Source organism: Oryctolagus cuniculus, chromosome 2 (genome assembly GCF_051225735.1).
Source record: "Oryctolagus cuniculus isolate XC-2025 breed Fujian yellow rabbit chromosome 2, ASM5122573v1, whole genome shotgun sequence".
NCBI lineage: Eukaryota > Metazoa > Chordata > Mammalia > Lagomorpha > Leporidae > Oryctolagus > Oryctolagus cuniculus.
The window spans coordinates 113,211,887-113,227,778 of NC_142868.1; the positions used below are offsets into that span (position 1 = coordinate 113,211,887).

The window sequence follows — 15,892 nt, forward strand, 5'->3', positions numbered from 1 at the left end:
CACCATGGGGTGTCGTGACTGGTTCTGGAAATCATGACCCATTTGTAAGCCAGGACAGCAAATCAGTGGGTGGTCTGCCTCTTCCCAAACAGTGAAACACAAGGGGACCTCAAAAAGTTTGTGAAAATGGAATTGTAAGATTCATTCATTATGGAGCAAAACCTTTTGACGTCCATGGATAATTGTTTTCCTACTATGCATTTTTTTTTTGACAGGCAGAGTGGCTTTTTTTTGACAGGCATTTCTTTTTTTTTTAAAGGATTTATTTTATTTATTTGAAAGGCAGAGTTACAGAGGAGAGAGGGAGAGCTAGAGATCGTCTACCTGCTGGTTCACTCCCCAAATGGCCACAACGCCGAAGCCAGGAGCAAGGAGCTCCATCCAGGTCTCCCACATGGGTGCAGGGGCCCAAAGACTTGGGCCGTCTTCCACTGCTTCCTCAGGCCATAGCAGAGAGCTGGATCAGAAGTGGAGCGGCTGGGCCTCGAACCAGTATCCATAGGGGATGCCAGCGCTGCAGATGATGATTTAACCCACTGTGCCACAGCACCCCCCCTCCCACGACTATACACCTCTGTGACGTTTTTGAAGCTCCCTCCTTGTATGCACAGATTTTAAAATTTTTTGCACCAAAATAAACTGATCTGTAAAGTCAGTTCCCCACAAACTGCTGGAAGAGGCCTCATAAAACTGAGTGGAATAGAACACAGTGAAGGCACTGCACGCACAGGGTAGGTTTGGTTTTTCCAACCTCTTGTTCCAGCCCTGAGCAGCCACAGTGAGCACCCCGTGGGCAGTCAGGTAAAATGGTTTTCTTCTTTTTGAAAAAAAAAAAAAAAGATTTATCTATCTGGAAGGTGGAGTGACGCATTTTTCCATCCATTAGTTCATACCCCAAATGGCAACAGCCGAGGCTGAGCCATGCTGAAGCCAGGAGCCAGGGACTCCATCCAGGTCACCCACATGGGTGGCAGGTGTCTAAGTACTTGGGCCATCTTCCAGGGCCTTCCGAGGCATCTCCTCAGGGAGCTGGAACAGCCGGGACTTGACCTGGCGCTCCAGTGAAGGATGCTGGTGTTGGCAAGAGGCGGCTTAACTGGCTGCACCACAGTGCCAGCCCAGTAAAAAATGTATTTTTGAAAGGAGGCCACAACACAACAGGTTTGGAATCCACAGATGTAGCCCAACCCCTCACTTGACCCCCAAATGGTGGAGGGAACTGCCAAGGCCAGAGGCTGACCTGTGTCAGGTCTGATTTGGACCCCAGGCCTCGTGGAGACCCTGCCTCTTAGTTAATCTAACTAAGAAGACTCCAGCCCTGGACCCTTTAGCAGAGAACTTGGCCTCCAATGAGTGAAACCCAGTGGTGCTGTGCAGGAGCGCCCAGGAGGTTCAGGGCAGTGTGAGGGCGTGCACCTACCACTCACTACAGAGGGGGATTGCAGGGAGGAGCGAGGCCACCTGGAGTCTTCCCGGCTTCTGGGCTGGGGGGAAGAGAGGAGGGCAGGAGTGTGTGCTGGGGTAGGGGTCATGTCTTTGAGGTGGGGGCTCTCACTCCCTAACACTATGGGTGTTCTGTCTCTACAGAACCTCCCCAGCCGAGTCAGGAAAGACCATGTACCCTGTCTCACTACCCTCCATGTGCAGGGAGACTGAGGGACCCGATACCCTGAGGACAACCTGAGATAAATTACATGGCCCTGGGGAACCCTTGGTGGCAAACAGCCAGGCCACCAGCTGAGCCGGAAGTGGCCTGTGGCCCTGTGAGGGGCCTATGCAGGGCCTCCTGTGACGAGGACTTCCTCATATGATAGCTGTGTAACACACACCCTTACGATAAACGTGTGCATGCAACAATGAACATGCTATGGGTTGAAAGGAACACTGACTTTTTTTTTTTTTTTTACATAACAGGTGCTTCAGTAAATTAACTCCTCTATGCTGACTTGCTGGAAACTTCCTGGAGAAATCTATGGCGAGGCTGATTTCACAGGTAAGCAAACTGAGGCTTAGAGGGCTGAGGGAGCTTCCAGCAGGTTGCAGTCTGTGTGGAATGGGGACCTGGAGACACACAAGACAGGGCTGTGGGCTGGGAGAACCAGCGCAAGCGCGATGCTGCATCTGGGGCGCATGCATCTCCTGCATGTCAGTGGTTCCTTTTTCTCTTTTATTACACTCTGGGCTCCTCGAAAGCAGAGACCCTGTTCTCATTTATCTCCACAGTAACTTGCAAGGAGGTCAGCTTTTAGGCTTTCACGGATATTTGGTCAATCAGCGAAGAAGAGACGGATCCAGAGAAGGGAAGCGTCAAGGAGGGAGACAAGGAGCTGCCATTTGGGACAAGTGCCCTTCTAAAGGACAGGAGAAGGTGTGATTGGCTCCCTCTACTGGATGTCGTGCAGTACTGCAGAGGGTTGGAGGGCAGAGATGCGAGGCTCTCCTGCCCTGGCTGTCCCAGCCACGCTGCCAATCCTTTGCTGAGACCCTGTGACAAATGGCTCCCTGAGAATAAAGCACAGGCAATTGGTGCGGTGCAGAGTGCGTCCCCAGGCCCACCCTCCGTGTTGCAGCTCGTTGTCAGTGTCCCCGGCAGAACTGGACTTGCCGTGGTGGAAGCGGCCGGTTGTGCCAAAGTCCTGCCTCTCACCGCAGCTCCGTCCCACACCGACCCTCGTCATGAGGATCATAACTTCCAGTTTATCTTCCATTGGCAGTGGTCACATAGCCTCCGTTTCTCTGTCCTTGTGCCTCTTTGCCAAGTAGTTTATATTTTAAAATATTTTCTACTTAAAAAATATTGGGGGGTTTCTAGCCCTTTCCTGGACAGGAATCCTGGCATAAGTCTTTTATGACGTCAAGGACCTTTAATTTACAAAGCCAAGGAATTTATGTTCTAGACATTTAAATTTTTAAAACAATTCTACACAGATGTACAAACTATAAAATATGGACAGATCACCTTGTACTGATCACTGTTAAACCAAAATAACCTAGACTCATGGCCATGTGGATGGTTTCCCTTGAGATTCAAAAAGCAGCAGCCGGCAGAGAAAGGATTCAGGGTGTGGGGAAAGTGAATTGTTGGGCAAACTCTCTTATTGAATTTACACCTCTGCCCGCTCCGTGATGGCAGGAGCACCTCCCACCACAACAAGGATGTTTTAGTGTTTTCTACATTTTCAAAGATTCGGGAAATGCTACTGATAAAATCCAACATTACAACACTACAACCAATGTTATGCACCCTAATTGCCTTTACTTGCAATTCTAGCTCCAGAGTGCCATTGGCCCCAACACATGGTAGGGTCTTTATAGCCAGAGAACAGGTCATGCCACCCAGCAAATGGAAGTGAGGCAGAGAGACAGGCGAGTGGCTACAGCTCATGTCTGTCTGATTTGAACGGGGTTTGACTAGGTGGCTGGTTGTGATTGCCTGAGGATAGAATAGGTTACAGCCTATTTACACATCCAGTTAGGTTGCAGTTCACTACTGTACGGAGACAGGTTGGGGCCAGTTTTATACATTGCTGTGAGCCCCACTTGGGGTAGGAGAATGTGGCCCACGCCTTATGTCTCTGCCCTTTTTGAAGGTGCTTTCATAAAGTTAAGACTGTGGAATTTGGAGTCTCATCTAGGTTCAGATTTTGTCTCCATCCATCAATCACCAGCTGTAATGCAGGTAACATACCCTCACTAACCCATGCTTCCTTACCCATGACAGGAGCTAGCGGGCAAGATCCGCGAGTCCATGTAAACATGGTACGCCTGGAGGAACTAGTGGCTGTTACCGCCACCACTTACAGGTGAGACCTCTGATCCTTCCTAGATTCTCCCCTGTTTGCTCAGGAAGAGGCTTAGCTTACAAAATCTCACTTCCCAGTCTGGCTTGCAGGTGGGGCTGGCCAGCAAGGTGAAAGGGAGATGACTGGGTGAAGCTACGCAGTGCCATTTTAGAGACTATCTCTGGCAAACGACTCTTCCTTTCTCCCTCTTTGTTCTTTTTGTTACCAGGAGCTCAGAGGCAATGGGTGTGCCTCCTGCAAACACATTGTGACCAGGATGCTTGAATCTTGTTGAGAGAAGCCATGTTCTAGGGTTGCTGAAGCAGAAGACAGACTTGGGGTCTCACATGATGTCACGGGGGCTCCCCTAGTACTCCTTGGCCACCTCCCTCTGAGGGACTCTGGGTTATGTGAGGGAAAAACAATTCCTTGCATTCAGGATGCATTAGCAGCCATGTGCATGTCCTCACTGATTCACAGCTGATAGCAAGGGGTAGCTTTAAGGTGGGGGGACCTCACTCATTTATGGGCCTGGCTTAGATCACCCCTACCGACCCTCCAGCCTCTCACAGCGCAGACCCCATCTCCACTTCCTGAGCCTGTGGTTAGGCCAAGGCAGAGCTCCTGTGGGCTCATCTGCCTCTCAACTTTCCTCTAACACGAAGCAGCTGGTGGGGACCGGGCTGGGGGCCCAAAGGAAGAAGTAGACCTTTGAGTCGCCGCACCTCCCACTGTTGCCTGAAGGGGGCGTGCTCAGTCCACTTTGTGCGCTCAAGGGCCCAGCTGCAAACCATCAGGCTGCTTAGCAAAACTTGACAGCCACCTGCTGGTTGCTTATCGAATAGAGCCAGTTAAGCCCCTAGTCAGTGGCTGCACCAGGCCATGGCCACGTGGGGTCGCTACACCCTCAGGAATGAAGAGACAATGGCGTCTCTTCTGCAAAGCTGCCCTGCGGGGAGCCAGCTCAAGCCCCTCCCTGCAGTCAGGAGGGCAGGGTCCTGTGGTCTTTGCTCCGGAAACGAGTCTTCGGAAATGCCCGGGACTTCAGATGTCATAGAATATGGAATTTAAAAAGGTAAGTTTCTTCGGTGCAAAAATTTTTGAAATCCATGCATAGGAGGATTTTTTTTTTTTTTTTTTTTGGACAGGCAGAGTGGACAGTGAGAGAGAAAGGTCTTCCTTTTTGCCATTGATTCACCCTCCAATGGCCGCCGCGGCCGGTGCACCGCGCTGATCCGATGGCAGGAGCCAGGTGCTTCTCCTGGTCTCCCATGGGGTGCAGGGCCCAAGCACTTGGGCCATCCTCCACTGCACTCCCGGGCCACAGCAGAGAGCTGGCCTGGAAGAGGGGCAACCGGGACAGAATCCGGCGCCCCGACTGGGACTAGAACCCGGTGTGCCGGTGCTGCAAGGCGGAGGATTAGCCTAGTGAGCCGCGGCGCCGACCCGCATAGGAGGATCTTAAAAAACTTTGTGGATCGTGGAGTCTCCTTGGACCCTCGAGGTCTGTGTCAGCCCAGAAGCAGAGGGAACAGGGCCTCTCATGTTCCCTGGGCCAGCCCCAGATGGATAAAGTGGGCACACCTCTTGTGCACCACACCAGGTCTGTGAGTGTTGACCATGGCCAGCCTTCAGGAGGGCTTCCTACTGGGACGTGTGTACCTGCCACAGTGGTGCAAAGTAGGCTCACAGACAGAACCAAGAGGTGGCGCAGAGGGGAGGGCACTTGTGCTGCACAGGGCACGCCTTGACGGCCCGGCCATGACCCACGCCGTGGGCAGATACCCCAGGTGCACTCCATCTGCCATTTTATTCTATCCTGCCAGGCAGAGACGGTATGAAAACAGCGGTGTCAGGGCCGGCACTGTGGCATAGCAGGTGAAGCGATTGCTCTCTAATGCCGGCATTCCACATGCGTGTCGCTTGAGTCCCGGCTGCTCCACTTCCCATCCAGCTCCCTGCTAATTCGTCTGGGAAGGCAGCAGAGGATAGCCCAAGTACATGGGCCCCTACCACCCTCGGAGACCTGGATGAAGCTCCTGGCTTCAGCCTGGCCCAGCCCTGGCTGTTGCAGCTGTTGGGGAGTGAGTCAGTAGATGGAAGATCTCTGTGTCTCCCCCACTCTCTCTGTAACTCTTACTTGGAAATGAGAATCTTTAGAAAAAAAATCAATAAGGCAATCAGCTCTGATGTGGTTCCCCTCTCCACACCACCACAGCTGTGACCTGCTAACACAGGGACAGGCATCCAGCCTTGGGCATAGCCAAGGAGCCAGGAACAAACTCCCATCCACGCACGCTGGGTCCTTTCAAGATGCTCTGTCCATCCCAATTCAAGTTGTGCTGCCTTTTTTTTTTTTTTTAAAGATTTGTTTATTTATTTGAAAGGCAGAGTTACAGAGAGGCAGAGAGAGAGAGACAGAGAGAGAGAGATCTTCCATCTGCTGGTTCACTCCCCAGTTGGCCACAACAGCCAGAGCTGAGCCTATCCAGAGCCAGGGGCTTCTTCCTGGTCTCCTTTGTGGGTGCAGGGGCCCAAGGACTTGGGCCATCTTCTACTGCTTTCCCAGGCCATGGCAGAGAGCTGGATTGGGAGTGGAGCAGCCGGGAATCGAACCAGAGGCCATATGGGATGCCGGCACTGCAGGTGGCGGCTTTACCTGCTAAGCTACAGCATGGTCCCCATGTTGTGCGTCTGATGTCCATATTTTGTCCCGTGCTCTTGGAAGTGGAGCACAGCACCACCCCGAGTTAGGTGGTTGACTTTTCATTTCATTGGGGCAGCTGACGAAATGACCCATGATCCACTCCAAAGCAGAGTCCTTGTGTGCACATCACAGGGAAGTGCGGCTGTGTATGCCCAGCGCGCTCTGGTTTATAGGAGTCTGGCCAGATACCCCCTTCAAGATGGCTGGGTGTGCGCAGGTGCAGGTGGGAGTGACCAAGCCTTGCCCGTCGCAGGTGTTCAGGGCGCCTGAGCCCAATCACAGCTTCCACGGGAAGTGTTCCCAGCACAGCTACTCAATGCTGCAGCAGCTTGTGCAAACCATGAATGAAGTGAAAATACGTCCCAGGGCTGCCAAGTGTCCTTGCAACTTTCCCAGATGCCGGGGTGCTTAGTGCAGAGTAAATGGGAAAACATTAACTTAGTTATATTTAATAAATATAAAGTATAGTGTATGTATCACACCAATAGATACTATATATAAAATCATACAGCATTTGATACTCTATATCATAGTATGTTATGTAATATATAAGACAACATATGTGTTTTGTGTCTGTACACCTGGAGGCACTTCAAGAAGTTCTTGGGGCCGGCGCCGTGGCTCAATAGGCTAATCCTCCACCTTGCGGCGCCGGCACACCGGGTTCTAGTCCCGGTTGGGGCGCCGGATTCTGTCCCGGTCGCCCCTCTTCCAGGCCAGCTCTCTGCTATGGCCAGGGAGTGCAGTGGAGGATGGCCCAGGTGCTTGGGCCCTGCACCCCATGGGAGACCAGGAAAAGCACCTGGCTCCTGGCTCCTGCCAGGATCAGCGCGGTGCGCCGGCTGCAGCGGCGGCCATTGGAGGGTGAACCAACGGCAAAAGGAAGACCTTTCTCTCTGTCTCTCTCTCACTGTCCACTCTGCCTGTCAAAAAAAAAAAAAAAAAAAAAAAAAAAAAAAAAAAAAAGAAGTTCTTGGGAAAATGAAGTGAAAGATTAGTTTATTCTGGTACAGATTTTGAAATCCATGCAGTTTTTAATAGCATGTGTTTTCCACAAACTCTTTGAAAACCCATTGTCTGTATGCTTTCCTAAGGAGAGATTTGTTTACTCGTTTTAGGCAAGTCTTGGGAAGTTTTGGGACTGATGATATCATTTCTCTCCCGAAGTATGGCTGACCCTCGTGGTCGCTTTTTTAACACCCTTACTTGGTGAAATAAAGATCTAGCAACCCCTCTAGTCCCGGTTGGGGCGCCGGATTCTGTCCCGGTTGCCCCTCTTCCAGGCCAGCTCTCTGCTATGGCCAGGGAGTGCAGTGGAGGATGGCCCAGGTGCTTGGGCCCTGCACCCCATGGGAGACCAGGAAAAGCACCTGGATCCTGGCTCCTGCCATCGGATCAGCGCGGTGCGCCGGCTGCAGCGGCGGCCATTGGAGGGTGAACCAACGGCAAAGGAAGACCTTTCTCTCTCTGTCTCTCTCTCTCACTGTCCACTCTGCCTGTCAAAAAAAAAAAAAAAAAAAAAAAAGATCTAGCAACCCCATGACTGCCTCCCCAAGTCTTCCCGAAACTTGGCCACTTTGTGAAATCCTCAACCTGGGGGGCCTTGGGGGTGGGGGTGGCTCCTTCTTCCAGCCCCGCCCTCCATTTCTCCCCTGACGGTGCCACACACCTGCACCCTTTGGCGTTAACACCCTCTGCGGCACCAGTGTGTGACTGCCCCTCAGCCTCAGCCCCAGTGGTGGGCACGCCCTGTGCAAACAGGATGAACCCTGAGCAAAGAGACGGAGGTCTCCCGCCCCCATACCCTGTTTACAGTTGGTGCTCAATACATACACAGCGGACCCAAGGCCACTGATGTAGGCAAGGCCGCCATGGCCGTGGTCCCTGCTTTGGTTTTTCTGGCGGTCGGTGACTGTTCTCAGCTTTGGCTCCCTGTGCTGCTGCGCACATCACCTGAAGCGCTCCGCCTGAGAGCTCGGATTAGAGAGCGAGGAGCTGAGCTGGACTCCGCCTTCCTGGGTCAGCACGGGGCTGGGAAGCCCCCCGACACGGGCGGGGCTGCTGGCCTCCTGCGTGTCTGACCCACGCGTGTGTGGGTAGACCCCGAGAAGTACATTTTGTCCCCGGTTCTGCAGTCTGGTCAGCCGCTCGCTTCCAAAGGTCCTAAATCCCAAAGCCAAAATGCAATGAAAGAAAAATAAGCCGCAAAGGCACGGGCGTGATGCAGGGCTTAATCCGGAGCCTTGGGTAAGCCCTGTTTACCTCTCATTCTTTTCCTGTTCTGATTTCTCCTGGCTGCTCTGGTCACGGCCCTAACCACACTACAAGGCTACCAACGCTGGCCCCGTGTACCAGGGACAGCCCTGAGCCCGATGCCTGTGCTCCCCGGGGTGGGGGGTTGCTGTTGCTGCCACAGCCCTCCTGGGGGGAAGAGGACACGGCATGCAGAGGCCAAATGGCCCACGGAGGGATGCAGAGCAAGCTGTGCTGCCCCTAGGGATTGGGGGCCTGCAGATTCGTCCCCTCCACGCCCATCCCTGCAAGGAGCGACGTGTCAGCCTGACCGGGGCCCAGATGTTTAGCCAGCTGTTATTCTGGGTGTGTCTGTGAGGGTATTTCTGGATGCTTAACACAGAAAGCGCTAGATTGCATCAAGCACGTTGTCCTTGCAGTGGGTCCTGTCCAATCAATTGGCTGCCGTGATGCATTGTGGGAAAGGGGTGGCGTTCCTAGAGGTTGGCAGGGCCTGGAGCGTGAGAATTCGCTTCTGTAGACTCAGCTGCCTCGGATGGGTCTGGGGGCCACGCACAGGAACGGGGCGGAGCCTGGCAGGGCCCCACGGCAAAAGTAGGTGCTGAATCCTAGCAGAAGCAAGCAACTTCGCGTTCCAGAGAGTGCCCAGAGCTGGAAGGCCCAGGGGAAAGTGGGAGAGGCCGGGAGAGTTGGCTCACAGGGAGGTTGGGAGGGTGATGGCCACGGGGTCCCGGGGCCCCTGCACAGCCGGGCACACACCTGTGTCTCTGGGGCGACGGGCCTGGAGGAGGAGGGCAGGCGCTTGTGCACCGCGCCTCGTGCGCACACGCACGCACGCACCACACGCACTCCGCCTTGGGCCAGGACTCAGCGCGCACCTGGGGTGGGCGGGGCTGTGGGAGCCATTCACCTGGGCTGGGCGGATGCTTACAGCAGTGCCTTTCTCAGCTCTGTGGTGGTTAAATTCATGCAGCACCGCGCCTCTTACCGCCGGCTCCCAGGGCAGCAGCTGCCACCAGCGCTGGGATATCCATGTACCGAGGCAGTGCGTTCGGTTTGGTGGTTACTTTGGGTGTTTTTGTTTGTTTTAAAACCTTGATTCCTTAATACATACAAGAGTAATTTTAAAAGTTCATGGAAGAATCAACTTATCTTTTAACCTCATTTTCCATGAATTTTTTGTTAATATTTTAATTATTTGAGAGGCAGAGTTATAGAGAGAGAGACAGAGACAGAGGTCTTCCAACCTCTGGTTCACTCCCCAGGTGGCCGCAATGGACGGAGCTGAGCCGATCTCCAGCCAGAAGCCCGGAGCCTCCTCTGGGTCTCCCGTGTGGGTTCAGGGGCTCATGCACTTGGGCTGTCTTCCAGTGCTTTCCCAGGCCATAAGCAGAGAGAGCTGGATGAGAAGAGCAGCAGCCGGCACCCATATGGGATGCTGGTGCCACAGGCAGAGGCTTTGCCCACTACGGCACAGCACTGGCCTCTCCATGAACTTTTTAAAGTACCCTCAGAGAGAGGAGCATTCTCAACACTTGAGCAATGTTAGCCACACATGCTAGTCCCATTATTAGTGCTGGTAGCCCTATTGCTAAAAGTCAAAAAAATACAGGTGAAGGTAATTCTAGCAATAGATTTTATTTAACATCTAAGATGATAGATATTTCAACATGTAAGCCTTATAACCGTTATTATTAAGCTACCTGATTTTTTTTTTTTTTTTTTTGGACAGGCAGAGTGGACAGTGAGAGATAGAGAGAGAGAAAGGTCTTCCTTTTGCCATTGGTTCACCCTCCAATGGCTGCTGCGGCCGCCGCGCTGCGGCCAGTGCACCGCGCTGATCCGATGGCAGGAGCCAGGTACTTCTCCTGGTCTCCCATGCGGGTGCAGGGCCCAAGCACTTGGGCCATCCTCCACTGCACTCCCTGGCCACAGCAGAGAGCTGGCCTGGAAGAGGGGCAACCGGGACAGAATCCTGTGCCCCGACCGGGACTAGAACCCAGTGTGCCGGCGCCACAAAGCGGAGGATTAGCCTAGTGAGCCACGGCGCCAGCCCTGATTTGTTTTAATCTTCGGAATCTGGATTTTAAAGTTAACACCCATTTCACTTCAAACTCTCCACATATCACTGGAACCTAGATCCAGCTGGTTGGCAGTGCAGTGGTCAATTTGGGGTTTTGTTTGCTTATGTTTTTAGGTGTATTTATTTTTATGTATTTGAAATGCAAAGAGAGAGTCTTCCATCTGCTGGTTCAGTTTCTAAATGGCTGCATCAGCCAGGGCTGGGTCAGTCCAAATCCAGCAGCCAGGCGCTGCATCCAGGTTTCCCACGTAGGTAGCAGGAGCCCAACTACTTGAGCCATCATCTGCTGCCTGGCAGGGTGTGCATCAGCCTGAAACTGGAATCCGGAGCAGAGTTGAGACTGGATTCCAGGCACTGGCATGTGGCCTGTGGGAACCCCTAGTGGCGGCTTAACCCACTGCACCCCAACAGCCACCCTTTATTTTTGCTTTTTAGTAAGACCTTTTCCCAGCCAGCAGGCACGTGCCCATTGGCACTAAATGTTAATAACACGCTGATGTCTTCCCCACGGAAGAAATTCTCCCTTGGAAAAGCACAAAACCTGGCCGGCGCCGCGGCTCACTAGGTTAATCCTTGCCTGCGGTGCCGGCACACCGGGTTCTAGTCCCAGTCCAGATTCTGTCCCGGCTGCTCCTCTTCCAGTCCAGCTCTCTGCTGTGGCCCAGGAGTGCAGTGGAGGATGGCCCAAGTGCTTGGGCCCTGCACCCGCATGGGAGACCAGGAGGAGGCACCTGGCTCCCGGCTTCGGATCCGCATGGTGCACCAGCCGCAGCAGCAGCCATTTGGGGGGTGAACCAGTGGAAGGAAGACCTTTTTCTCTGTCTCTCTCTCTCTAACTCTGCCTGTCAAAAAAAAAAGCACAAAACCCAAATGCCAGCCTTCCAAAGGTGAGGAGGAAAGCTGAGGGAAGGGCTTTCCTGTGTTTAGCCCACAATCAAAGGCTCTGTGTAGCTGCCACCAGCCGTGAAAGGAGAGCCCCAGCTTAGGAAAGCGAGGAGTGGCGGAGGCTGGTCAGGTATGGAGTCAGCACTCTGAGCCGCTCACGTGTCCCTTCCCACTTCTGGCTGCTTTGGCTCCATTGTTCACCGTGTACCGTGTTTTCATTTGGGTAAAGGAACAGTTCCCGAGGTGGGCACAGGCAGCAGCCGCGTGGTGGGCCGTCGGGAGTCAGGGCCTGCAGGCTGGAGCCGCGTGTTCCTCCCAAGCCACGGGCAGTGTCCAGCTCGGTCACAAACCCCAGCGCACCTGCAGAAACCCAACAGGGGACCGAGAAAGCACAGCATGCAATGGAGCAAACTCTGCCGTGCTCACGCACAGAGGCCAGGCTGTGCCAGAGAGAGCGAGGAGGGTTCCAGAAGACGGCAATCTTGGGTGACAGGTGCAGTCCCAAGGGCAGTGTCGGCCCAGGGCTGGACAGACAGTAGCTGGGCAGGCGTCCTGGCCACAGTGTCTTCTGGCAGCCCCTGTGCTGGTTCTCATTGTTGGTATGCTGGCGTGGGACGCCCTGCTGGTTGTCTCCAGACTCGAGGTGGTGTTTTAGTTGGCTGATTAGGGTTTGACACAAGTGCCTCTATTTGGATTCTGACGACTCCCGGAGCAGCAGCACCTGTCCATTCTTCTAGCAGTGGAAGTTGACCACATGGCCCTGCAAGGGCTCATATTGTACGGGGCCCAGGGCCTGCCTCGTGCCCTTGGTCCAGCCTCCTCCAACTGGGCTGCAGTGTCTGTTTAGTGACCTGCCCTGGCTCGCACTTCCTCCATCTTGCACCCTGCTTCGCCAGGAGGCGGTGTGGAAAGGGGAGATGGCGTGCGCCCCTGGAGGCGGAGAGCAGAGGCCAGCTGTGGAAGGAAGGAGGGCCCCCCCCCCCCGCCCAGCACGATGGAGCACGCAGGATGCTGCCCTGTGTGTCCACGCCTGTGCTCAGCCCTGGATCCCTCTGCCTCGCCCTGTTCTTCTCTGTGTCTTCCTCCTTCACCCCTGGGAACCTATTCCCCAAGCCTGGCTTTAGAGGTGCGTGTAGGCTCCCAGGTACTCAGCCTCCTTTTCTGACCCCCAAAATGCATACTGGGACTTCAAGAAGTTCATGGGAAGGAAGAATGCGAAGGTCAGCTTACGTGGGCACAACAGGGACGTGGAGATGCCTGGGAGGCTGGCCGGGACGTACGCTTCCCAGGGGCTTTTGAAGACCCCTCGTGCAGAGGGCTCTGCTGCCTGCAGACACTGCGTTACTAACACCTGTGGGGAGAGGCCGGGTCGCAGGGAGCACAGCTGGGGCCTATTTGCAAAGCTTCCAGAATCTGGCAAGTTCTCCTGGTTCCTAATTTCTATCTGGGAAGACAGATGGGAAGTTGACGGGACCTAGGGACAGGTTTTTGGCTTTTTTATTTATTTATTTTTTGATACACAGAGTTAGACAGTGAGAGAGAGACAGAAAGAAAGGTCTTCCTTCCATTGGTTCACCCCCCAAATGGCCGCTATGGCTGGCGCTGCGCCGATCTGAAGCCAGGAGCCAGGTGCTTCCTCCTGGTCTCCCATGCGGGTGCAGGGCCAAGTACTTGGGCCATCCTCTACTGCACTCCCTGGCCACAGCAGAGAGCTGGCCTGGAAGAGGGGCAACCGGGACAGAATCCGGCACCCTAACCAGGACTAGAACCCCGGGGTGCCGGCGCTACAGGCGGAGGATTAGCCTAGTGAGCCATGGTGCCGGCAGGGATAGGTTTTTGAAAATACTGTCTCATAGTACAGGAAAGTACAGAAGTGGTAACTCACTGGCCCTACCATCAACCCTGCCAAACCCTAACATGTTTCCATGTTTGATTCATTTTTTAAAATTTTACAGGTAGAGTCATAGACAGTGAGAGAGAAAGAGACAGAGAAAAGGTCTTCCTTCTGTTGGTTCACCCCCCAAATGGCCGCTATGGCCGACGCTGTGCCCATCTGAAGCCAGGAGCCAGGTGCTTCCTCCTGGTCTCCCATGCAGGTGCAGGGCCCAAGCACTTGGGCCATCCTCCACTGCCTTCCTGGGCCACAGCAGAGAGCTGGACTGGAAGAGGGGCAACCAGGACTAGAACCTAGCACCCATATGGGATGCTGGCGCCGCAGGTGGAGGATTAACCAAGTGAGCCGCAGCACCGGCCCCAATTCGTATGTTTTATAGATTGATTTTTTTTTAACACAAAGGGAAAGGAATGAAGTTGCTAGTATTATCATTATCTTACTTGGAGGAGAGAGACAGAGGCAAAAAGAGGGAGAGGGAGAGAGAGAGAGAGCTCTCGTCTGGTTCACTTGAGCTGGTTTAGGCCAAAGCCGGGAGCTGGAAACTCAATCTACATCTTTTTTTTTTTTTTTTTTAAGATTTAGTTATTTATATGAAAGTCAGAGTTACACAGAGAGAGAAGGAGAGGCAGAGAGAGAGAAGTCTTCCACCCACTGGTTCACTCCCCAATTGGCTGCAACGGCCAGAGCTGCGCTGATCCGAATGCAGGAGCCAGGAGCTTCTTCCAGATCTCCCATGTGGGTTCAGGGGCCCATGCACTTGGGCCATCCTCTACTGCTTTCCCAGGCCACAGCAGAGAGCAGAATTGGAAGTGGAGCAGCCAGGACTTGAACCGGTGCCCATATGGGATGCCGGCACTGCAGGCAGTGGCTTTACCGGCTACGTCACAGTGCCCACCCCTCAATCTACATCTTATGTGTGGGAGGCAAGAACCCAGCTACTTGAACCATCATTGCTATCTCCCAGGGTTTGCATTAGCAGGAAGCTGGCATCGGGAGCCAGGGCTGGGAATCTGATGTAGGACACGGGTATCTTAAGCAGCATCTTAACTGCTGGGCTAAATGCCCACTCCACATTTACTTTTAAGAAATGAAAAATTACAGGGATACACACACACACACACACAGCAATGGGCCCTCAGAACCGGCTTGCTGTAGTCTGGAAGGTTCCCCGTTCTGCGCAAGGTGTTGAGACCCCTGGATGTGGGGCTCCTTAGAACGGAAGATGTAAAAAGATATCACAGGCCGGCGCTGCGGCTCACTAGGCTAATCCTCCGCCTTGCGGCGCTGGCACACCGGGTTCTAGTCCCAGTTGGGGCACAGGATTCTGTCCCGGTTGCCCCTCTTCCAGGCCAGCTCTCTGCTGTGGCCAGGGAGTGCAGTGGAGGATGGCCCAAGTGCTTGGGCCCTGCACCCACATGGGAGACCAGGGGAAGTACCTGGCTCCTGCCATCGGATCAGCGCGGTGCGCCGGCCGCAGCAGCCATTGGAGGGTGAACCAACGGCAAAGGAAGACCTTTCTCTCTGTCTCTCTCTCTCTCACTGTCCACTCTGCCTGTTAAAAAAAAAAAAAAAGGACATCACAGCCACTCACTTTTATTCTTAGACTTGGGTCCATCCTTTGCACTCTTTGCTGCTCCTCAATAAAACACATGAGTGTAACCTTCACCAAGGTGCGCGCTCATCCACATCAGGCTCAGACATACCCAGGTGTCCTGGTGTCCGGTAGGCATCCTCCTCCTGCTATTTCCGGCTGCTCCCAACTTTGTCCTTGCGTTGTGAGACTGCATCTCGGCTTACAGACCCATCCTCTTTCTGTGAACATGTAGCTTCTCTTCATTTCCTGTGCTAAACAAAGCTGCAGTCATTAACAATGTTGCCCAGCGCTGGGCCTGGGGAGACACTTCCTCTCAGTCATTGATCTGATGTGCCTGCAGGGGGCGTGGTTGTGGTTTTAGTTTGCATTCCTCTGCTTGCCCTGGGGGTCTTTCCAGAGGCCATTGATGGTTCTTTGTGCCCATGGTGTGCAGAGGGTCTACCAATCATGTGCCTGTTCCCAGGGGAGCCCTTGAGTAAGAGGGAGAGGCTGAAAAACTGGCTGAAGGTGAAGCAAAGGTCCTGGGGAAGCAGGAGGTGGGACCAGGAAGACAGGAGAAGCACTCCTGGGTGGGAGAGGGGATGCGGGAGGGGAGGGGAGCTTTCACCTGCTGATTCACTCCCCAGAGGCCACAGCAGCCAGGACTGGGCCAGGCCAAAGCAAGGAGCATCATCCAGGTCTCCCACATGGGGGC

At 53.8% G+C, this 15,892-nt stretch overlaps 2 long non-coding RNA genes across 6 annotated transcripts in view; one reads left to right on the forward strand and one right to left on the reverse strand.

Annotated features, from left to right (window-relative positions):
• The window catches only part of LOC103346962 (uncharacterized), a 60,885-nt gene that overhangs the window by 30,506 nt on the left and 14,487 nt on the right, over nt 1–15,892 (forward strand). For 4 of the 5 annotated variants that reach the window (XR_016230226.1, XR_016230228.1, XR_016230225.1 and 1 more), the window contains exons 3-6: nt 1,915–1,993; nt 2,224–2,368; nt 3,722–3,803; nt 4,012–4,857. This is a non-coding gene — a long non-coding RNA (uncharacterized LOC103346962). The remainder of the gene's footprint in view (nt 1–1,914; nt 1,994–2,223; nt 2,369–3,721; nt 3,804–4,011; nt 4,858–15,892) is intronic. The other variant, XR_016230229.1, reaches the window with a different exon arrangement.
• Nucleotides 7,112–15,892, reverse strand: part of LOC149128002 (uncharacterized) — a 64,458-nt gene continuing 55,677 nt past the window's right edge. Inside the window, exon 2 of the long non-coding RNA XR_016230231.1 lies at nt 7,112–7,377. This is a non-coding gene — a long non-coding RNA (uncharacterized LOC149128002). The remainder of the gene's footprint in view (nt 7,378–15,892) is intronic.